Here is a 26112-nt window from a genome sequence, read left to right on the forward strand (position 1 = left end):
CTGGCTTTGATGAAGCAGTAGTAGCTATTAATTTAGTGAAACCATCTTTTAGACTGATCCCTACCTAATGATCTATCTGCACAGTAAAGGAGGCAAGTTGAGAATTGTAGCTTGAACTTGTGGCTGATTTAGTCCATTTCATGAACACAGTCTGAGCATGTTTCTTCACCATACCAGGTCCAATATGTCCAAAATGCCCACTGGGAACAATTCCTTACCAGTGCTGTCCCCAGAACTACACAAAGTGTCTGTCTGGGAAACTGTTGGCAACGGTTAAAACACTGACAAAGGGCGCATTAATCATTCCGCCATATAGACGGTTTTGAGCCCGTGCTCAAGCAGTGTCCATCCACTTGCCTTCACTGGCAGGCAAGTCAAATTTAAGCTTGACTCTCGAGTTGAAATAAAAATACTATGCTGTAGTAAAGGTTATTTTGTTTTGTGAGCCTTACAAGGAATAAAGAAACTTTATGAATTATTGACAATGATCCTGAGTTTTATAGATAGTTTTGACAAGGAATGAATCTAACAGAGCAGACTGATTTAAACTAACTGAGATAATGTAGGATCTATATGCAATCTATTGTCTTTATTAACAGTACAGAGAACTGGGAGTATATACAGTGATTTTTTTCTGGCTCATTTTAGGCACTTATATTAGAATGAGATTAATTTTAGTCTTTTTTTTTTTTTTTTTTTTTTTTTTTTCCTACTGATTGTAAAAGAAGCTTGAAAAAACAATCTAAAATGTAGATATTCATAGTTGGTCAGATTGCTAAACTGAAAGAGCACTGATTTTATATATTTTTCTCTAATCTGCATTATACCTTGGGATAAAGTACACTGTAGATTATAAAAAATGTTAGTATTCATATATGCCACATCAGATTTTAACTGATGTGTAAAGAACAAAAATTCCACTCAATTAATAATCATAGTTTAAAACAAGGATTAAATATCATGTTTTGAGAAAGAATTAGTATCCGTGGACAACTACCTCAAGAAAATCTTGGAGATTCCTTGCTTTTTTGTCTTCACAAAGTGCATTATTAAATGAAAAAATTTTTAATGCTTTCCACATCAACAAGTCTTATCTTGAGTGAAAAATAAGTTTCAAAAGGAACAACACCTAAGCCAATTTTCCACAATAACTTCACATTTTAGGACATCAGGTTACTAATCATAGTTTACTAAATGGAAGCACACTGAATATTTTATTCTTTAGAAATATTTACAAACACGGTGTTTTGAGATCTTCCACATTTCATGAGCAGCTATCAGAGGAAATGAAAGTTCATACCCTGCAGGGAGGTTGAAACTAGATGATCTTTGAGGTCCTTTTCAATCCAGGCCATTCTGTGATTCTATGATCTCCTGATCAGAAAGAAATTAATGCCTTCTTCAAGTGTGAATCCAATAGAATGGTCACAATGGAAGAGTAAATTTGGTTTTCTCTGCAGCACACTGGTTTTATTTTTTTACCTTTGACTTCTAAAAACAGAACAACAACAAAAAAAATGTTTCTCAGACATCTTAATGATTGTCTAAAAATTTAATGGAATATATTCTAGTGGATATTACAGAAATAAAGATTGTTGAGAAAGATCCTAATGAGAGAGTAGACATTAAAGGTCAATATAAGGACTGTATTCAGTACATAAGAAATGACATCAAAACAAAAACTAAGCAAACAAAAAAAAACTATGAACAGCTGTTAAGCAATAAAAAAAATGAAGAAAATTATGTGAGAACTGTGCACAAAGGGGAAAGATAAGATCACTGTGGCTACTGAATTAATATATGTCTTGAGCAGTGGGATTGGGTGTCAGTCGATCTCTTCCAACCTGACTGATTCACTGTTCCTCTGTTTCTGTCTTTTCCTTTTCTTTAAAAGGGTCAAACAATGATTAAGATTTAAAAAAGTGTTTTAATAACTGTGTAGTCATTAATCATATGTAATAACTGCATAGTTATTAAAATATATTTAAACTAAGGGTGATTTTTTAACGAGTTCTTTTTACCTATTCAGATATCTGCTTCTTAATTAAATATTGATAAAAATGCAGGTTGCATACCTGATTGCTGATAGCAGTTCTTATGTACCCCTGGCATACTGCAAAATTAAAAGAAAGTTCCTCTTGAAAGAATACCTTCTGTTTCATCCTGCAAGATGAAAAAAAGGGCTGTTGATAGCTGCTGTCACTGCAGGTCATTGCCTACAAAGTTCGAACAAGTCTTTTGACATGAACTCTTTGAACAGTGCTAAGCACTTTTGCAGCACCATATTTTTGAAACCATCATGTACAGCACAGAATCAATACATTATTTCTGGTTTGTATCTACTTAACATTTCAAAGGAAGATTTTATTTTAAAGTGTACCTCCATCATATTGCCCTGTGTAACCTCATATTCAATGGAGAAAATGCAAAGTTAACAAATGGATTTTGGCAGTGCTGTAGGCATATGACTCAAGTATATTAAATTACTTGTGGGTAATATGAGAACTTAGGATATTATAATACAGAGTATAAATATGATTAGTTTAACCTAGAAGACCTCTTTAATGATACACACTAAGTGCTTCTCCCACTTTTATAACTGCATGGCATATTTGAGACATTTGCTGATGTCATAATTGTGGTTTTAAATATGGTAACACTTTCTTGATCTTCTGTACTAAATATTGAACTTTTTTTTCTAATCCTACAAAATAAAACCTATCCGAGAGACATTTGTGTTCTGATTATGCTACCATGTATCTGTTGAAGATCATGGGTAAGTCTGCACATTGAGACCTGACTAAGTCAGTACTCAGATTATTTTGGATACTTTGAGATTCATCCCATGGAAATACACTTCTTTAAAGCATCTTATCAAGCAGTCGTCTTGCAACTATTATTCAGATGAAATTTAAGAAACCTTTCTCTTTTAAATCAATATCAAAATATACTGTTCAAGAAGCTTGAAACTTAGTGGCATTTGCTATGATTTCTAATATTTTGTGACTTGCAGCAGGATTACTAATTGAATATTCTAACAATAAAAGAGATACCAAGATAAGGGAGCATAAAGAATTTGCTGGAGTTTAAGAAAAAACAGTTCTTCTGTTTCAAGAGGAGCTCAAAATTTTAGTAGAAGTAAACTTTTTTCTTCTTGAAATGGCTTTAGTGGAGTATACTGCTGTCATAGACTTCAAGATAAGAATTAACCACTATAGCAATGTATCCTGAATTATGTCTGAGTTCAGTCTACTGCATTTTAATAAGTTCATCCCTCAGCTGTGAAAATTCCTCTGTTCCAAACGTGACCATCAAAAGAGCTTCCACTTCAGTCTGATCTCACATCAGGTTTGTAATGTTGTGTTGCTTTGTGACCTTTAACCAATTACTTATTCACCATACAGTTCACCCTTCAAATCTCTATCTCTCTAGCTTACAGATAAGAATATGGTGTGGGACCATGTCAGAGGCCTTGAGTTCTAAAGTCTTTTGAGGTTACATGCATTTACATAAAAAGAATGCTAAAGAGTGTGAAAATCTAAGAGCAGATAGTGATGAAGGCAGTGGGTATATTGTCACATGTAATTTAACATAATCTTTGACCTGTGTCTTATTTAACCCTTGTTCAAAATAATTTATGAGTGTTAAATTCCCCAGGGATTCCATTTTTCACTAAGGGAACTAATAATGTATTCCCACATTTCATTTCTGAATGAGTTACCTGTGAACAAGAGGACCTTCCCTGTTATTCCATAGTAATTTCAATTTTTAAAAAAATTTTAATGTTCAACTTTGTGAATACTGCACAGTTATGCAATAATGTGTAATAATTTATAAAGACAAAATTACAGACCTATTCCTTTTTACTCTTGATTGTCTCCCATCATGGAAGCTGGAATCTGATTTTGATGAATTATTGATATATCTTTCTAATTTGGAAATTTTTGTAATACAAAAAGAATCCTCATAAAAACTTACAATCTTATAACATAAATATATCTGAATACTACTTTTAATGATATTAGCATTCTGGTAATAATAATAATCTTTATAAAACTGATTATTTTTTAATATAATTCATGAAGAAAACAAAATAAAACAATAAATGAGCTAATATTCCAAGGGCTGTTTTCAATTAAAATATATCCTACTTCCTTTAAAATAAAACAACCCTTGAATGCATTCTTTCTAGTAAAGTATATATGGAGGAATGCTATACTGTAAAAACAACAAAGCAAAACAATAAAACAATCAGGTTAAAATAACAGTAATTTTTAAATCCACTATTTATTTTAGATTATAAGAAGTAATAAAAATCAATTTTAATGTTTTTAGATAGATACTGGTGTTATAATGGAGAATGAAGAAAAAAATGTTGATTTTCTTAATTCGATGAGTATGCTAAATCATAAAGCTGAAGCAAGTTAATGTAGTCAGACAATGATAGTGAATTGGCTCACTTGAAATAAAAAGCATACAAGTCCTCAAGGATGGTAGAACAATTTAATGTTGTATAGGATTAGCTTTCTAAGAGCACTCTGTAGAGGTCCTGAGGGTCTCGTAGCTCAGTTATTTCAAATTTGTAATGCCCTCATTTAAATTTCCTCAGACTTAATAATAGGCCCTAAAGTCAGAATCTGCGATTTAGGGAAATTATAAATAAAGCAATTATCAGCTTAGTACTACTCTCAAAGACAATGATCATGCATACAGTCATCCTGCTAGATCCACTAGGAATTACTGAGAAGTTTTCAATGCATTATTATTCTGCGTGGACAAATGCATTTATATATGAGAAAACTGTCTAAATTAGTATCCTCTTCAGGTTAGGTATTGCAACAAGACGTCTATGACAGACTGTATCAGACTCCTCTCCAGGCACCTTTAGGCATAATTACAGGAACAGTATCCATTCTAATAGAAACACATCTAACCTAAAAATATACAGTGTAATGTGTAGTCTATTTTGAAAATTCCTACTGGTTAATATCTTGCTTTGCCTAAAATTTCTCAGAAATATTATGTGCCCATTTTAAATTGATGTAAACCTCAACTGAGGCTATGAGACAATGGAGAAAGATTGAAATATTTTACTTGTTAGCAGCCTAGTGTAACACCTCATGAGGTCAAATACTTTAAGCGAGATTTATTTAAAGTAAGATGATTGGGTGATTTTGGTGTCATCTATATTTTTAAGTGGTAAAGCTCCAGCAAAAATGTCATATTCCAAAGGTCCGCTAACAAACATAAAAGATATATATATATTTTAAGATGTTGTACGTAACATTGTTAAATTACAAAATGGCAATATAAATACATAGTCAAGCACTTTAAACATATTAAATACTTTTCCAGTGAAAAAAGTAGCATTCATATCTACGAATATTTTCTAGAAAATCCCTCAAGCAATGATTCATCTAATATTCATGTGAAGTTTATCCATACTTGCATGAGATATTAATATACCCTAAAATTTTATTGTGGGAAACCATGGAAGCCAGAAGAATCATCCACGTATCCATAGCCTGCTAGTCAGCATCAAAGTAAAACTCAAATACAAGGAATGTTTTCAAACATCTTAAACAGAGCTATCATTTGAGTTGTGACCATAGCTCTAAGCGAAACATCTGTGGGAGTGAAATACCTGCATGGAAGTCCAGGGTTCATTTCTATAGTATTCTATCATCCGATCCAAGGATGAAACTGGTTTGTGTCAAGCTTCTGCGAGAAGGGATAGTGAATAGAGAATTTGAGTAAAGAGGCAAAGAGATGTGGAGGAACAAGATATGGACCTTCCACTTTCATACAAATTTAGTTGTTATTATTGCATAACCAGTTCATCTGATATTAGGTAATACGCTTGACTGTGCAAGTAGAGGATTTTTAGGAATATTTAAAATGATTTTACATCCAGAAATGGTTTGCCAGAAAGTTGTAATCCATTAATTTCACAGCGTAGCATAACTTTCGTAGTCTTTGTCATAAAGACTGCAATCTCCACGACTTGGTACCTCTTTCCTCACACTTTCTTGATTGCTTGTAGAGAATAGTATTTTCAGGTTGCTTAGTTTAGGAAATTAGATGTACTCATTATTCATCTCACTGTGAACTTAGGAATTTACTGTCACACATCATCACAGAACTGTAGAGATTGGAAGGGACTTCAGAGATGACTGGGTTCAATCTCCCTGCAAAGCAGACTCCCTACATCAGGCTGCACAGGTGCACTAAAGTAACTCTTAATCTCCACCTGCCGTTCCTAATGGCCAATTTTTTTCTCATATAAGTCGTACCATAATTCCCAGCTCTGTGTAAGATCTGTCTGTCCCCTTACAGTATTTAATGTGCTGCCTGATATTGTATGTAATATCTATAGGTAAGCAATGGAATCCATTTCAGGTTTCTATTTTATGGCAATCTGAAATGCTCTTAAATCTATATGGACTTTGCTCACTGGATCTCTGTGGACTCTAATCTGGTTTAGACACTTAGCTCACATTAAAAATAATTACATGCAGAAGAAATGTTTAAGAGTAATCTTCAAAATGAAGATCAGCCTTAATTTTTAAATGTCTAACTATGAACTTTATATTGAAACCACTGCCCTCTGCTAGTCTTCTTAACTCTTCAGTAACCCCCCAAACCTTACAATATTAAGAAGTCGTTTCTTAGATGTGGTACTGTTGCAGATATTGTGTACTTTTACATTTATCTGCACATAATTTTATTCAAATGCCTTTCTGAAATTAATATAAAGGAAGTTCATGCAATGTAACATTGCTTTTTGTTGCTACAAGATAGCATACAGAAACTAAGAGTCAGCGGTTCTACAACCGTTAATCAGAGAATAAATTCTTTAATGACCACTCAAGTTTAAAGGTGAACTTTAAAAGATTCAGAACTAGTCAAAATTTAAATCAGTATTTTAAAACCTTAGAGATTTTTGCATCAATACTATGATATTTTTGACTACTTCAGAACAGAATTTCCAAACCTACTTATGAAATTTTGATGAGAATAGAAATGTAACTGAGAAAACAGATTAAAATAGAGAAAATGAAGGCTGAACTGAATTATGATTTTTCTATCATAAGAACAAATTCAGTCATAAATATACTGCATACTTATTATAAAAGATTACACATTCAAGAACTGGAATTGAAGCCAAAGCCAACCTAGGAAGGTACCTAAACTGAAACAGTAGAAGATCAGAAGGAATTATTTTCAGTATTAGACAAATGTGAAGAAGTGTGATAGTGACTAAAGCTATGGTTTGGTAGCTGATACTGTATGTGTGAACTAGAAATCACCAATTCATGGAGATCTGAGACTGTTAATGGCATTGGTACATGCCACTGTTACAAGTAGGAACCAATGGACTGTCAAGAAAGTAGAGAAGTTCATTTTGTGAGTATGCATCTCAGATGTTTTGTATCTTGCATAGCACTGTATTGTATTCACTTGCCCTGTGAATACAATATTTGGTATGACAGACCATTTTCAGTCTACTGTGGTGCATTTAGTTTTCAGATCTACCACCAACCCCTCTAAAATGAATGTTCTATCACAAAGTGGAATTAAGTCACAGCTGTGCTGCAGCACAACAGTGACAATAAGGTGTATTTATCTTCTACTTTGTACAGTGGCATTGGCAGTGGCCACATCTACTAATAGCATGGCTCAAATCTAAATACTATGCCTGAGCTTGTCTTTTCAGAGTCAGAGGCTCACATGAGATTAACTTACAGTAGCCCAAACTTCCTGGCTTGTTATATTAAAAAATAATAACAGTAAAAATAAAACTGAAATATCCCTTTTAATCTAATATCTGTTTTTCAGAATAATGGTGGCTTATGGCACAAGGTCACCATGTGAAATATGGGGAAACTGTTAGCAGAATGAGAACTAAACACTAAAAAAAGTAGTATACTCAGACAAGAAAATGGAAAACTACCTATATGATAAAAAATGTTACACTCAACAAGTAGACTACATGATGTATTCAGAAGGTTGAAACTCTCAGTTTTCACTGTTTTCCTGATAATCATTCCAAGGATTGAAAAATTATTTGGAAAATTAAAATCTCCTGTCCCTGACCAATATTATTTTTCAGTAATGACATACGTATCGTCATAGTGGGCTTAGCTCACGTGGACCTCTCAACTGTGTTGACAATATTAACAGCACACATATATACATATCTACAGACACCCTACCAGGCATGGTTCAGCAACTAAAAGGGATGTTACTCCAATAGGACAATTTCATCTCTATGGATACCTACCACCAATTCCAGATGGCCTAGAAAATACATGGTGCCCTAGTCCACATCTCCTTCCTGGAATATGACAAATCCTTCTTGGAATACTACATGCTCATGTGCAATGCCAGACAAGATTAATGGAATCAATGTGCTATGGATGCTTGGCAGAGTACTTATATTTTTATTACCATGGCTCATAAAGTCCAAAAAGGCAACGTCATCCATCATCAGAACATCTTTATTTACCACCTAAGGAGATGCCAGATGGCTAGGGAATACGTTTTTCATAAAGTAATGGACTTAAATCACTCTTGATTATTTGGAGTCTAATTCTTATTTGGTATTTGTAAATGCAAAGGGAAAACATAGAAAAAAGAATGAGAACAGAAGTCTAAGAGAAGCCATGGTTATTACCTGTGCCAGGTTAAGCTAGTTCACTAATTCGTGGGAAGCATAACTGTAAAATCATCAGGACAGTCCTGGTTGAATATTTCCTGTAAATTTTTGGCAGCTGCTTGCCTGCTTCTGAGAATTTCATGCATAGAACTCATGAAAAAATGTTCTTATCACTATCTCTTTTCTCCCTTTCGTTCTTCCTACTGAAAGCATTGAAATCTCACCGTGCAGCTTCTGGCAGCCCCTGGCCTGAAGCTTCTGCCTGTAGATGGGAATCCATTTTCAACAGTATTTTAAATCCAAGCTCTACTGCTTTTGTGACGTAAAACTCCATTTGGCATTTCTGGATTTTGTTTTTCCAGCCCTAGTCCTTGTGTTATTGATACTACCTTTTTTTGAAGGTCCCCAAAATCTGATTATACTTGTGCAATGAAAACTGAACCATAAAGGTCTCTATTAAAAACAAAATGTACAAATACAAAATATACAAATTCATTCAGAATCACTTATATTCTTATAGAGATGTGGAGAGATGCTGGTTTGCTGCTAGTTACTGCTATAGATTTGGTAGTAGCAGGTGCTCTACTGATGAATGCAGCTTGATTTTTTAAAATTTATTAATTAATTTGGCTGTTTTTTTTTGTTTTTTTTTTTTTTGGTTTTTTTTTTCGCCCTATTTGATTTGTTTTCAAATCCAATAACTTTTTAATGTAAAAAGCAGGAGTAGAAATGAGAATCGTAAAATCATGAAGTTGGAAAGGAGTTGGTAAGGTGGTAAGGTCATCTAGTGCAAACCATTCATATATCCCCAATGTTGCCCACTAAACCTTGTCCCTAAGTACTGTATCTACTGCTTCCTTGAACAACCACTTCCTTGAACCACTTCCTTGGACAACCTGTTCCAGTACCTAAACACTTGTTCAGAGAGGAAATGTTTCCTAATATCCAATCTGAATCTCCCCTGGCACAACTTGAGGTCATTCCCTCTTGTTCTATCACCAGTTGCCTGAGAGAAGGACCTGATAACAACCTTGCCACAACCTACTGTACAAGAATACTCGAGATGCAGCCTCAGCAGAGCTGAATAAAGAGGGCTGATCACGTCTCTGCTCCTGCTGGCTACACTATTTCTGATGTGAGCCAGGATGCCACGTTGGCCTTTTTGGCCACCTGGGCACACTGCTGATCAGAAGGAACAGAATGAAGCTCCTTCACCACACTTCATAGATAGGAAATTTTTTAAACTGTTCTTCATCTGACAACTGGAAACTGAAATAACTTTTCTGAAGTTTGATTTATTGGTTACTGTTGGCATAAAAGTCTTTAATGCTTGTTCATTTGATACTTGAATTTCACGAGAATTTGAGAAGACCTTGATTTGTATTTCACTGTCTACTTATTTATCTAAAGACTGATAAATACATGTGGATGTTATAATTGTCTATTTGAATGCTAGTAATGTATCCAAAGTTAGGACATTGCAGCCTTTTCGTATTCTGCTCAGAACACATCATATTTAATAGCCTTAGGCACAATAGCTTAGATTGTCTTAAATGCCTGTTTGACTGTCCATTATCAGTCTCCCTTCTTTCTTGTGTTTTAAATTGGACATTTTTTTATCGCTGCTTAATACTGTCAATGCGATCTTTCTCTGAGTTTAGGGGCTTCATTACAAAGAAAAAAATTGAAATGCAGACTGATTCTTTAAATGCTTTGTTATTCTTGATTTATGTCATCAAAGCTAACAGTGATATTCTCATATGTAAAATCAATCATGGTTATATATGTAGGATTGATTCTAACTGACTCTAATAAACTATAACTATAAACTGTTAGAGTTATTATCTATATTCTCTTATTCTGTCACTCTTTCCCCTGTTACCATCAATTATCTAGGGTAAATTTCCATATTTTATGTAAGGATAGTAGATCCCTCTCTTTTCTTTCCAATGGAAAAACAAAAACAAACTTTGAAGAATTTGTGAATTTTATACTATTCTACTTTGTGAATATTCTGATTTGATTGAAGGTGCAATGAATGTACATTTTGCAAATCAGTATTGTCCTTAGTGCATAAACAAGTAATGAAGATTTCCTAACACAAATTTTATTTGGAATGTGGTATTGCATCCTATTTCTCGGTCTGTTATGTGGTCACCAATGTTTGCCAGAGTAAAAATTATTTTTTTACATAAATACAAGTTTTAACTTTTTTTTTTACTTTTTTTTTTTTTTTTTTCTTTTTTCAGGTAGATGACAGATACACTGTGTTTTCTGCTGAATATAACTAGACAAAAATATAACTGAATACCTTTTATGTGTTCCATCTTGTATTTTGGCTTCAGAAGAGCTACCAAATATCCACATCTTCAAATTTAATGCACTCTCATATCACACTAACTTTAGAAAATAGCAGTTATTTTATTCATGCCATGAACAGGATGAGAACATTTGTGTAAAAGTTAGGGACTGCATCAATAAAGATATCTGGTGGTCAAGGTCTATTACAGGCCACCTGATCCAGGGAAGCTTCCTGCTTTAACTACAAGAAACGCTGTGCTCATATACTCTTCTTTTAATGGGGGACTTAATCTCCTCTGATGTCTTCTCGGAAAACAATATGGTGGTCTGTAAGCAATGCAACTTTTTACATGAGGAGACAGTGATCGGACAAGGACGAATGGTTTTAAACTACTTAGAGGTTAGAAGGAAAGTATTTATTTTATGGCTTATTAACTGGTGGTAAGACACAGAAAGAAATTTCCCAGAGAATCTGTCATTGCCTCATCCCTTGAGACATTCAAGACCAGATTAAGTGATGGAGTCGTAGACAGCCTATCCAGTGATTAGTAAACTTGCTTTTGGTAGGGAAGTTGGAACTAGATAAATTTTAAGATCCCTTCCAACTCAAGCCATTGTAAGATTCATCGTTTTGAAAGTCCACAGTGGCAAGTAATTTAATCTGGGTTCATTTTCCCCATATTTTTATTTGTAGAATCATCTATGTTTTTTTATGATTTTATTTTATTTTATTTTATTTTATTTTATTTTATTTTATTTTATTTTACTTTATTTTATTTTATTTCACTTCACACAGGGAAAAATATTGAGAGGCAGGCTCTTTTTATTGTAAAGTCTGTATCTTATTTTAATTGCACTATATCTTGCTCCAAATGAAGTGATACTTTTACCATTAGGTATATAAAATTTTGCTTTTAATTTCAGTGAAAGCAGTATGAACTCCTGCATTAATTAAAGATGGTTAGTTATTGCTTGTGGTATGATGCTCTTTCCTGATAAAGGCAAACACAAAATTACTGAGTTTAAAGAATGAATTTCAATAACACCATTAAAACGAAAAGATTTCCATTATTTGCTTCTGATTTTTTTTTAATCTATAATTTATATGCAGAGTCACAGCTTGTGAGCACAATCCATCAATAAATTAATATTGCAGTTGTTCAGCTGTTAAATTATGATCCATTTTGGATGTTTTAAAAGCCTCTGGGATTCTTTATATATAGTTTCCTCTAGTGTTTATTTTTTAATTTGTAACATGTACTAAATAAATGAGTTATGGCAATGAATTTCTGCTTTGTGATTATTAGTTTTTTAGATTTAAGTATTTTATCTTGTGGGATATGGAGTAATAAATATCATTTACACACAAAGCAGACAATTCTACTCATTCAGTTTGTTGTTTTTCAGATTATTCAATCCAAGTACAATCCCAGTGGCTAGCTAAAAATACAACATAGCAATCAGAAGCCGTAGATCAATTATTAGCACATACCACATGACCATGCAGGGAAAGAAGAGCGCTGCACTGCAAAGGAGAAACTGTTTTGATGTTTCACTGTTTATTTTTCTCCATGTTTCTCTGAATAGCCATCTAGTATTTGGGCTTTTATTATGCAATTGTTCCAAATATGTTCAATTGTTGTGGTTTAATGTATTTAGTACCCAGTTGTACTGTATTGTAAATACAGTGATGGATCACAACTATAGCAATGCTGAAGTTTTTCTGTAAGAAACAGATTCAGTAAACTTTGACATTCCTCACTTAACCCTGATTACTACTATATCCTGTATTGGTTTCACAAAACGTGGGCTTTTTTTTTTCAAATATGTGTAGCACATTTATGTGTACTGCAGTTCAAAGAGCTCCAACCACCTCACTTTCTCTCTCCCATCCAGGAAACTGTCAAATTCACTTCTCTCTGAGAATGTGTTCCCCAATTATGGTCATATCAGAGATCAAACAACAGTTTTTGGACTTTCTTTTTATGTCTGCATTGGGTTTACATGACGAGATTTTGACAGTGGAGAGGGCACTACAAAGGCAACCTTTTTGAGCAAAGCACAGCAGCTGCTCCGTGTCAGATCAGAGCCAGCTCCAGCTGTTCCATAAGGTACCTGCCAACAGCAGAGTTAACCACGAAGGTTGTTGGCTGTGTCTCTGGAAGAGATTTAAGAAAGAGTAAGAATTGCTTTTTGGAGTCAATGGAAATGACCTGTGCTGCAGTTCTTGAAGACCTGCAGTTTGAAGGCAGCCAGTGGTCTTTCTGAAACAATTGCCTTGTATTTTATATATATACATATATATAAACATATATATTTTGTATTTTACTAAGTACTTCTTTGTTCTGTGATCTATACTATAGCTGAAATATCCTGTAAATGCAGTACCTGTTGAAATACCTTCTGGGAATACTATTGTTATGATGATAAAATTACAAAAATTCTGGTAGAATGGATGTGAGATGTCTGTGTCATTTACATGTGAAATATTGTTTAAATATGTGACCTAGAAGAAAATCAAAAGGGCCCAGAAGTTACTGAGATCTCCTCTTCTTTAGAAGTGCTACTTTACATGTTCTAAGCATAACTTGGGGTGAAAATTATAGAATACTAAAATGGAGAACCAGAGAATTTTACCTCAAGACCAGTACATGGAGCTTTGTCAAGGTGGGAAATATTCTGAGAGTTAGCATGGCTTGAGTTCCGCCATGGTTAACTTTACTCTTTATAAAAGAGGTAGCTATTCTCAATGAGAATTCAATTACTGTCTTGATACTTTAATTAGGTACCTTTGAATTTCTAAAATGACAGGAACCTGATAGAAGGCTAATATACCTGGAATTACCATTTCTTCTTTTATATTCTCTATAATAAAATTAAATAGCTAATGCAAATTCTCAGATGTTTATTATAAAGTTTTTTTCAAAGTAATGAATTAAATGTTGGTAATACTGTGCCCTGTAGGCAAACAGAACTCCTATTGTGCTACAATAGTACATATGCAGACATAAAATTGCAATTTGATTATATATTGAGAATATGAATGGAGAGGACACTGAGGTTATTCTCTACTCATTTTGTACCATTCCACAAGCTCTTAAAATTTCCGCCTGAATAGAAAAAAGCATGAAAGGCAGGAAAAGCAACAATAGATGAAGAGATTATGCACAGACATATATTGCTGATCTAACTAGTAGATTCAGCTACCCAAAATCTTTTGTTGCTCTTGTGTTTTGTTGATATGCATTAAAAGTGTAATCACTGAAAAAAAAATCAACAGTATTCACATTTTGCTCACAAAGTACTATGACAACTTTATAAATTCTATAAAGAATATTACCTCTTACCTTCTCATTCTTCATTTGCCTGTAAATGGCTTCCATGGGGATTTGCACCATAATATTTCTGTTAGGTGAGGCTGACCACATATCAGTTCTCCAGATTGTTCCTCTTGAAATTGTGTACAACTTTTTTTCCTGTTGTCTGGAATTTATCCTGAACCCTATGACTTTTGAAAAATGATAGAGAACTGTCTCCCGGTGAAAACAGCTAGTCTTCCAGAATGCTCAGATTATCCCATCTGATCTCATGGATCAATTTTTTATGTGTTACTTAAATCAGTTTCCTGGTACTGAAAATAGAGTGCCACACTGTGCTGAGGTTCCTGAAACTTGAAGTCCTGAAAGAAACTGTGGCAGTAAAAACAGTAAAAATACTCATTTAAAACTTTAGAATTCACCATGACTTTTTCACTACATCACTTATTGAACAGACTCCCTTGTCCTTTTCTTAGTCTTCCTCTTACTACCTATACATAGAACTTCTTGTTACCTTTATGTTCCTTGCAAGACATCTTCTCCCTGCTTCTTTCTTACGTATATTACTTTTTTTCACCTGAACTCAGACACAAGGTAGCATTCTTTCTTTGTGGCCTGCCACTCTATCCATTTTGGAGACTAAAATCCATCAAAAATGCAATGTTTTTATTTTCACCTCTGAAAAGGTCATTCTTGAAGATCAGCCAGATCTGTTGGACTTTTTTGTCTCCCTTTTTTGACTTTTTTGAGCAGTCTTTCATGGGAAACTGCCACGAATGATCTCTGAACTAGAAATCCTTTTATGTAATTTCCCTTTCACTATTTACTTTGTTAATTTCTGCAGTATTTAAAATGCCATGATATCATAGCTGTCGAGGCTGAGATAGAAATCCCAAACATAAACATCTATTTAACTGGAAGTAAGAAAAACAAACAGAAAGAACAACAAAACAAACACACAAATCTTTGGTCATTGTAATGACAAGACACTTGAGTTACAAGCCTCTCTAATTTTAGCAAAGATTATTATTTAACAGAGCACCCTCCTCTTCACACTTATTTCCAAGGGAAAAAAAGTCTTTGCAATTAAATTATTTTTCAGGCAAAATATCAAAATGATGAAAACCATTACTGGCTTTACCTGTACTGAGTGAGAAGCCCTCTTTTCTACACACAAAAATAGCTTACAGAATTTGTAGTGAAACTTCTGCAGCCCTACAATGAATCTTAAAGCACTCTCAGGAATTGTTTAGAATGAAAACGTTAATTAAGCAAAAAATAACGCCAATAACTGTACAACAGTTAAACTGTGTAGATAAATGGGATTTCAGTGCCAGATAGTGATCGTGTACAGAAATAATCTTTTGTGAATAAAATAAGTTTGTTAATATTAGTGTTGCTTGAGTTTTATGATAAAACTTTGCCCAGAGACATATTTTTTAATTAAAATTTCTTCTTTGTGCATCACAATTACAAAAATTCCTATATTACAGTAATGAAAAAACTCAGATATTTTATCTTTTTTTTCACCTGAGTAGTAATGAAATTTCAGAAATATTTGCTTACTCCATGTCAGAATCATGAAAATTATTATTTTTCACAGTATCACAGAATGGCCCAGGTTGGTAGGGAACTCAAGGATTGTGAAGCTCCAACATTCCCCCCTTACAGGCAGGTCTGCCAACCTCAACATTTAATACTATACCAGGCTGTCCAGGGCCCCATCCAACCCAGCCTTGAACATCTCCAGGGATGGGGCATCCACAACTTCTCTGGGCAGGCTGTTCCAACACCTCCTAGTAAAGAACGTGTCTTTTGTTAAGATCAGAATGTTTTCTTTTGACATTTTAAAGCTGAAGTATATTATACACATTATTATAAATGCTTATATGCAGTAAAATCTTTTTATCATAGTAAAAGTAAATATTTCTATTTTTGTTTCTCACTTTGTGACAGATTTGTATGTCTCTCTTCTATTTGACTGCGTGGTACATCATTAATTTTTTTTAAAGTCTAATCATGATAAATAATCTCCCTCATCATAAAAGAATATCTTCAGTATGTTTTGTCTTGATCTTGCACATCTTCATATGACAGCAATACAAATGCAGAGATGCATGTAGACTTTTTGGATGTGGCTTTTTAAAACACATTTGCTTTTCTTCATTTGCAGCTTTACCATGCTCTGACACTTAAGGACTCTTTTCTATAGTGATAAAAAAAAGAAATAAATATTCAATTAAATTATGAATGTCAGGCTATAAAATAATGCTTTCCTGGTCTATAACATCAGTGGAAGTTATATTCATTTTCATACAATATATTTCCTGAAATTACGACATACCTTATCCTTTTACTCTTTGTTTCTCATCAGTATTAGTTATTAATTACCAGGTAACTTCCAAATTGAATTATATTTATATATTCCCCGTAGAGTGCTAGTTGTTAGCAGCTCTTTTCTCTGATAGTAATAAAAGGGTTTCATGAAACTGACCACCAACACTGTGTAGTTACTATAGGTGAACAAACAAATTTTTGTAATGATATCACAGACAAATAAGGTAGCAAACAAAAAAATCTACACTACACACAAGAAAGCAAAACAAAACAAAAAATATACTTCTACATAATTCATGTAATGTCTGTGTAAAACAAAGCCTGTTAGAAGAGTTCATTTACATTCAGAGAAAGAAAGTATATTTATTATTGTATTAAAACGAATATTTTTGAAAACGTAGATAAAACATACTTCCATAAAATAAATACATGCACTGTAAAACTGTGTTAGGTAAATTTATTACTGAATTTATACATAAGGCAATGTGCAGATTTGTGTTCTTCTTATCTCATTAAGAGCAAGTGAATCCTTTAAGAAACAAACTGCTTTTGTAAGAACTTGAGTTTACACACAGCCAGAACTCTGTAAAAGGTTGTCACGGAACCCAACAGTAGAAACCAACCATTCATAGCCTGAATTCCTCAAGCCCAGTTAGAACTAGCAGGTTCTGGAATTACCACTTATATCCAGTACACACTGAGATTTTTCCCCTTTTCCCTGTATATTCTTTTGGCATAGTACTAAATGTATAATATAGGAGGGTTGCTCTATAAGTAGCTGCCTCTTTTATCATACTGGCCTACAAAGTCAGAGGCAGATGGTAGTGGTATGGCAGTAGAGGCTGAATGTTCCCACCAATATGCAGATACATGTTGTTGTTGTGAGACAAATGGCAGCAGAGGGACAGCCTGACAAAATGGCACCTGACATGAAAGTGCACATAAAAAAGAAGTGTGAATCCCTCCATGCAGAAAAAATAACACCCATTGACATTCATCACTGTTTGCTGAAAGTTTATGGAGACCAAACAGAGGATGTGAGCACAGTAAGGTTCTGGGTGGTGCATTTCAGCAATGACACCCTCATAGCAGATAGATAACTGTGGGTCATTTCTGCTTGTGCACATTTTTACAAGCATGGCATGCAGACACTTGTTCATGGCTGGTGAAAATGCATAGCTAATGGTGGTGACTATACTGAAAAGTAGCTGAGAACTTGCTCTATTAAGTAGTGTTATTCTGCTCATCGTATGTATGGTAGTTTCCATGAGAATAAATAGGAGGCATTACTTTTGGAGTGATCTTTCCCGTAAGTATTTTTGACAAAAAGATTGTATATGCATTTTTTATTCTTTTCCAAAGTAGTAACAGAATAAGTTAATAACACTTTAAGATGCATTTTATTTAGTAAGATATGCTCTTAAATGTATTAGGAAGCTAACATATAAAATTTTGGGCTCTCAAAACTTCCGTTGCATTAAGTTTGTTCAAAAAGCAAGCAAAAACATATCTTTTTTCAAATACTTACATGCATTCTGCTATAGCAAATTCAAACTTTAAACTAGAATTCATTTCAGACGCAGGATTTTACCAGCACTTTTTTATTCTGTTCTCAAAGAACATCTGCACTACCTCCATCTACTTTCCTTTTTATGTAAGCTATGATGCTGTATTTTTACTTTGATAAAAGGATGCCTCAGATTTCTGTGCAAGACCTATATGTAAAGCTTAAAATTGTCTCATCATGCAACATTTCAAGCAGCACTATGACTTTTTTTGCCTTAATTCCAGTGTATTACATCCAAAATTAGACTTTTGATAGTAGGTCTAAAATGATTATGCTCTTTAATAGTAGTCAACAGTGCCTACTCTGTAGCATACTAATATATAATTACTAACATGAAAATGCAAATTAAGAATTGTATTAATCAGTCAAGACACGGCTCCTGTCAGGAAGATATTAATACTATTAGAGTAAGATTAATGAAATCTTTTCTGAAAATATTTTCCTAGTACTGTCTAGTTTGCCATTTCATGTCTCCTTAGCACTGATGTGACACAGTGATCCTGTATCTAACATGCATACACAGGCCGCTCTTCCCGCAGTCATTTCTGGTGATGACTTCTCACCACAACAGAAACAAAATATATGCAAGAAACACAGTCTTCTTAAATCTGACTAATTATCTCCTTGTATCTATGTAGAAAATTTTTTACAGAAATCCAAGTAAATTTTTTATGGCTTATGCCATATTTATGAAATATGAATATCCATCTATTATGATCTGCCTAAATTAAGTTTGTATTGGCTTTTTTTTTTTTATCATGTACATAATTACCATTTTCTGCAAAAAAAAATTATATATGTATATATATGTTTAGATGTTAATTGTTATTTGGTCAGGTTAAACCAAAACAAATCAAAAGTTCTCCTGCGCATAACTGATGTCTTGAATCAGCCTTTGCAATACTTTTGTTCAACCTTGTGCTGTTTTTTTAGAGAACATAACAATTAGCTATTGTTACAATAACTATTTTCTATCTGACATGCACCATATATATCACAACTGCGTAGAGAAAATGAGAGTGATATAGGTCAGAAAAGAAACAGACAAGCTGAGTGAACTCCATTTCAACATTTACTGCCATCTTCTATCCTTCACATGCAGAAGCAGACAAGTAACAGTTTCCAGTTTGATAACTATACTAGAAACTTTTTATATTATAATTCAGTTATTAATCAATTTCCTGACTAATCCAGGTATTCTTTCAAAGTACATGCAGATTGTGTAATTTATTTTATTCTATTTTATTTTTTTTTATAATAGGGCAGTCAGGATATTGGCACTCAAGAGTGATTTCTTTTCCTTTCTCAGCTAGATTTCTTTGATTATGCATTCCCTATCTGAATTGTCTATCATTAGCCATTTGTTTCCATACTTGGTTAGTGACAAGTGAGCATAATAGTGTTAATCAAACAGTAATGATACAGCCTTGTATGTAAATCTCATTAATCACAGTGTCAAGCTGCATAACCATTGGGTCAGATGGTAATTTCTGACCTGTAGTTATCTTTATCTCTGGATACATGATTATCACAAATATTAATAGTTAGACAGTTGCATCATAATGGAATGAGTAAAAAATCCACCAATGTATAACATTTTAACTAAATATGAGAAAAATTAGAATGTATATTCTCATAAAATTCAAGTATTAGAAGCCAATATACGTATTTCTTCTTTTCAATAAAGTGAAAAAAGTGTTAAAAATTCTTCAGAAATATGTATATATTTTTTCTCCCCGGAGATATTAATTGTGTATTTGGGTCCAGGGTAGGAAATACAGAGAATATTTCACCTCTATTGAGTTTGGCTGCTCAAGATTCAACCTCTTCAACCATGGACACATCATTTATTTACATATTCAAAATAATCACCTTTTAACGATTTCATGACTTTTGATGAAAGCTTTTTCTCAGATACAATGGGTTACTTTCTCTTTTAGTTTATCACTACATATGTTCCCCTTGGAGAATATATTTGATTGAAGTGTCGGAGTGGCATACCCCTAAGGCAGAGTCAATGAAATCAATTTCTGAGGTCAATCTAGTGAACAAAAAGCAGCTAAATGGAGCAGATGTCTGATAATCACGATCTGAGTCCTGCTCTTCAGCTTTTCTCAGAAGGAGCACAAGGGAGCAGTTTGTAAAATTCTGCTTCTAGAAGCAAGATGGTTGTAACTGCCTTCAGAGAAATTTACCAACAACAAATTAAAATGTTTTCCTATAGTTTTTACTTAGGTTGTTAATGTAATTATTCCTTGAAAGTCTCTAAATTTGTCTGTCCTCTATACCAGTGTGTCATGTATTATTATTCCCAGGAGTATCATAAAGCAACTGTGCATATATTAGAAGAAATATAAACAAAAAAAAAATAACATCCATAAAGCAAAAAGAGGAAGGTTTTGAACTACACTTATGAACTTTTTATTTGAACATTCATGATACATCTACTTTCATGAAAAGTACGAATTTAAAAATCCCTTATCTTAGAAAGCACATTAAGAGCATCATATATAATAATTCACTGACAAATGCATACTACAACAAATTCATTTTTCCAAATCAGATTTTCCATGACATATGGAAAGTAAATTTCAAGCCATTCTTCTTGTCATTGAAAGATTTATTTCGCAATAAAGGAATATGTGGCTAAATATTTTTAACATATAAAAGAAACACTTAGTTTAAACCTTGATTATGATGCATAAGATTTATTCTTTCAACTTTTGACTAAATAATCAAACTTTTAACTTTCCTGCTGCATAATTAGTATAACTATTCTATGCACCATATATGCAGGTAATAAAATGAAATCACTACGGATTCTACTTCAAGTAGACAAAATACATATGACTGCCAACAACTGTCTGCCAACAGTTATCCAGGAGTTGGTAGATCTTAGAATTAATACAGAAGAGACAAAAATTTTCTTCTACATGAATTCTCAACTTACAAGACTTAGAAAACTTATAATTTATGAAAATTATCCATGGTTTATACTTCCTGTCTCTGTCTATTTCCTGATGAAAGGTGGAAATAATCAAAACTCCATTTAAGTACAAAGGCTGCTCAGAAAATAATACTTCCTATTTTAGTGTAATTGTCCATGATGTCAGAGTTAGATGCTGGTGATATAGATGTTGAGGTTGAACCCTCACACTAATATTCTGATATATTTTCTTGCTGTGCAGCAGATGGCAGCAGAGGGGGTTTTCTTCCCTCCAAATTGGAAATATGTGAATTTGATGGGTAGACTGTTTGATGGACAAAGAACTGGCTGCAGGACCAAGTCCAGGGAGTGGTAGTCAATGGCTCTATGTCTGAATGGAGATTGATGAAGACTGGTGTTCCCAAGGGGTCAATGCTGGATCAACAGTGGAGTTGAGGGCAAGCTCAGCAAGTTTGCTGATGACACCAAGCTGTGGGGTGCAGTCAACACACCAGAGGGATAGAATGCCATTCAGAGGGACCTAGACAGGCTTAAGCAGTGGGCCCAGGTGAACCTCATAAGGTTCAACAAATCCAAGTGCAAGGTCTTGCACCTGGGTCAAGGTAATCTACATTACCAATACAAACTGGGGATGAAAGGATTGAGAGCAGCCCTGCTGAAAAGACCTAGGGATGGTGGTGGATGTGAAGCTGGGCACGAGCCAGCACTGTGCCCTCACAGCCCACAAGGACAGCCATATCCTGGGCTGCAACAAAAGAAGCATGGCCAGCAGGTCGAGAGAGGTGATCCTGCTCCTCTACTCTATGCTGGTGAGGCTTCACCTGGAGTACTGTGTCCAAATGTGGAGACACCAGTACAGGAGGGCCACAAAAATGATCCAAGAGATGGAACACCTTTCCTATGAGGACAGGCCGAGAGAGCTGGGGCAGCTCAGCCTGATGAAGAGAAAGCTGCGAGGTGATCTGATAGTGGCCTTTTGGTATCTGAAGGGGAACCATTGGAAAGAAGGGGACAGACTCTTTAGCAGGATCTGTGGTGACAGAACAAGGGAAAACTCAAGCTCAGTGAGATTTAGGTTAGATATATGGAAAAAATCTTTTACAGTGGGGTTGGTGAGGCACTGGAACAGGTTGCCCATTGATGTGGTGGATGCCCCATCCCTGAAGACTTTAAGGTGAGGCTGGATCAGGCCATGAGCAGCCTGATCTAGCTGTGCATGTCCCTGTTCACTGCAGGGCTGTTGGACTAGATGGCTCTCAGTGGTCTCTTCTAGCTGCAAGGATTCTATGATTCTATGATTGATTGTATGATTGATAACACAACAATACTTCCAAGGAAAATGAAAAGTATAGAAAATAATATCACCTGAAAGAGATTAAAAATAAATAAAAAATATAAATACACTGGTACAAAACTAAAGCAGAAATGAAATTTCTTCCCTCCTACTACCAAGATCAGAGAATATGCTATTTCCCCGGGGCAAATTTCATGTCCCATTCAGTTTTCCTTGAAAAACAATCAAACTTATCTTCTCCATCAACAGGAAATGTACAACTATTCATATGATATTCTTGTTTATAATTTTAAAGAATGCAGAATTGCACATAACATTCACAGTCCAAAATGTACTCTTTACTGTAAGGTTTTGCAAACAGTGAAATCAGTGATTCTGCTGTCTACTGGAGCAGCTTAATGAGAGCTTATTAAGTTGATCTCCTTTTCTGCATTGTGCCATGCATAACTTAGGATAGGTATAGAATTTTAAGACATGAAACAAGAATGCAGAAGTCAGTCAGGGACACTCAAAGATTATGATTATGCTAGTAAAGTAAAAATTACTAGCACAGTGGCCTGAGCACTTGTTATCTATGTTCAAGATTGTTAGTGCGGTCAGCATTTCCCAAAATTCTTATACGAAACTTGGTCCTTGTCCCATTCCAGGATCAGCTAAAACAGCGTGATCAAATGCATTCTGTTGCATATACCAAGACTGGGTAACAGTATTGACATATCCAGACAGGATCAGATAGCAAAAACATAGCATCATGAATATTCCAACTGCAAGTTTGAAGTAGAGCACCAAGAAATTCCTTGACAACCTTATTTGCTATAAAGAAAGCTTTTATGCTCTGAGATATATCACATGTAACTAGGTTTTTTTAGGCCACTCATATATCTATCCTTTTATATGTGTCTCCATACATTTTTCTATGTTTAAAAAAAAAAAAATGGAAAGAAAAAGAAAAAAAAAAGTTATCTTTATAACAATTTTGATAAGCATGGCGGATTTCTGATACAGTCACACAGATGCTGCTCTGTGCCATGTGGGTAGCGGAGCAAGCCCTAAAACTTGTAAGGTAACAGAAATGTTCTCTGTGCAAATTTCTGAGATTTCTAGTTTTAGAAAAGGACACATCATAACAATCAGTTTGTCCTCTGGAACACATGTTTTGATGTGGAAAACAGTATCTAGTTTTAAAGCATTGCTGAGAACATTGTATTTTGCCAGATGAAGTATTTAGATACATTTGTAGCATAACTGCTAACCTGCTTTAAGGTCACAGCAGGATTTTTTGCATGGTATGTGATTATATCTAGCAAGCAGTTGCATTCAGTCTGAGCTGAATCTGTACAAATAGCTTTTGCTTTTACGTCTCTTCTGAAGATTTTAAAGATCTCACAAGGAAGTATCCTAGCCATTTTAGTTAGCTTCCATTTTTACTGCAGTAACAGAATAAATAAGCTAAGATATAGAGAATCAGAATGCAGTCAAGATGTGACACACTTCACTCATGGACTACACTTGTTTTATGTAAAAACAAGCCAGAATCTTTCCTGACCCAGTTCCAGCAAAGCCATCAGATTCTGGCACAATATTTTGAGTAACAAAGATGAAAAGACAGCTTCAAAATTCTGGACATTATTTTTCATGTTCTTGATGTCCATAAGGAGCAGCAGGGAACAAAGTTCATAGCAGGCAAATAAATTAATTAACTTTATTTATTTATTTATTTACTTGGAAGAAGATTGCTGACATCTGATCTTTCAGACCAGACAGGAAAATATACTCAACACTTCTATTTTACTGTATCAGAGTATTTGTAAGGAAAAAAAAAAAAAAAAAAGAGCATGTTTTAATCTGAACTTTGAAACTATTATAGCATTCTCTGAATTTTCCAATTTGTAGTATACAGTACATGGAACTGATTACTGTATGAGTATCACATAATAAATTGAGAAAGTTGAAATGGAGGAGTGGAGGGCAGAATTTGCCTGCACTAAATAAAAAAACTCTTGGACAGCCTAAAAGTAATCTGACTGTCCTCTTTCACTTCTGGTCAAACTTTGTTCTTAAAATTTCTTTTAGAAAGCCCAATGGACTTAGTCTAGTCCATATGATTGAGGGATATGCTGATCAGGATTGGACGGTGAGCACTACTGTGCTGTTGTTAGGAAGAAATATTAGATTTTGACCACATGGGATATTTAACTTAAAGGATTCTTTGCTCTTGTGTTTTTTGTTGCTGTTGCTGTTGTTGTTTTCCTGCAAGACTCAGGGGGCATAAGAAACACTGCTGTGAGAAGCTGATGTGCAAGTATGAAAGTCACAGACTTCCGTAATGTTCAAAAATATGATTCTCTTTTATAACACAATAAATCTTTTTCTTCATTCTCTCTCCCTCTTTCTTCCTTTCTTAAAGGACTATGAATGTTTGCAGCCTATATTTGACCTCCAATTCAAGCAGCAAGCATTCACTGAGAAGCACTGAGAAAACATTTGAAATGAGAGTTTCATGAGCTTAAAACATCCTGTGTAAGGCAGCTGTCTTTTATGTATGCCATTTCTTGTTAGGTCTTTACACATTTTACTGTCACTAAGTATTTTGTATGTAGTATTATTTTTCTGCTTAGGAAAAAAAAAAAAAAAAAAAAAATGGGGAAAAAAAAAAAGAGAGAAAGAGAGAAGAAAAAGTACAGACATTGAATATTGAGTAGTTTCTGGTGAAGATGATCAATTGGTGAAGTAATGTCCTCCAAACAAAATTGGAGGAGCTTAAAAGAGATAGAAATTTTCACACCCATGCACAGCCATCAGCTCCTCCAAATGTCCCTTCTCATTCATTCATTCATTATACACCCTTTTAACTTACCATTTGATCCCTTTCCCTCCAGGACTCTAATTGTGGCCCTCATATTGCCACATCTTGATAAATCCATCACGTCTCCTGTTGCCTACTACAATCTGCTAAAGCAATCATAAGAAACAAATTCCCAGTCCTGTTTCTCAGAGTATGTATATACATATATGTAGGAACAGACTGCACTTTCCAGAGGTTTTTGTAGAGTTCTGAAAAATGAGGACATTTCCAGCAAAACCTTGACACAAGTTAGCCTCCTCCATAAGCCATACATGTGCAGCACAGCTGACATATAAATTTGTCTCTCCTTCCAACCCAGAAATGTTTGACATCAAAGTTTATATCTTCAGAAATACAGAAAAGACAAAAATAAGCCACATTATTTGACTATTTTGTGCTAGAAGTAAGAGTAGGATGCTATCTCTAGTCATCCACAGCAACCTGGATGAACTGGAAACTGGGAGGTCCTGAGCATTCACTAGTGCTGCATATTCAATCTGTTATGGTTTGAACAAAAGGAAGCAGTATTTAATATAGGATGTAACCCTTGCTCTCAGTGCTACCCTTAATATATTACTTCGGGTGAATAAGTAAAGAAGTTATCAATCATTACATTCTGTGGTGGTGCCACCCACAGTCCCACACTTTCTTTCTATTTCTAACACAAGAAATTACCTGAGTAGACTTGATTTTTTTGCTTCTATTTATTTTTTTATTTGAAATATCTTTGAAGTAAATTTAACTTTGCAAGAAGTTTTTTATCACCTGATAGCCATCCATTCTGATACTTAATCTGAGATTAGTTAATAAATTATGCCTTTATAAATTGGAAAAGAATCATAAAA

The 26112-nt window shown here is 34.2% G+C and overlaps 1 long non-coding RNA gene across 1 annotated transcript; it reads right to left on the reverse strand.

Annotated features, from left to right (window-relative positions):
- Nucleotides 1–774: 774 nt before the first annotated feature.
- Nucleotides 775–25748, reverse strand: LOC125689284 (uncharacterized). Its single transcript, XR_007375166.1, has 4 exons — nt 25280–25748; nt 14308–14649; nt 2076–2163; nt 775–1491 (listed from the first exon to the last, which is right to left on the reverse strand). It is a non-coding gene; the product is annotated as an uncharacterized LOC125689284 (long non-coding RNA).
- Between the last annotated feature and the right edge of the window lie 364 nt (nt 25749–26112).

Source organism: Lagopus muta, chromosome 2, assembly GCF_023343835.1.
Source record: "Lagopus muta isolate bLagMut1 chromosome 2, bLagMut1 primary, whole genome shotgun sequence".
In the NCBI taxonomy this organism is placed as follows: domain Eukaryota; kingdom Metazoa; phylum Chordata; class Aves; order Galliformes; family Phasianidae; genus Lagopus; species Lagopus muta.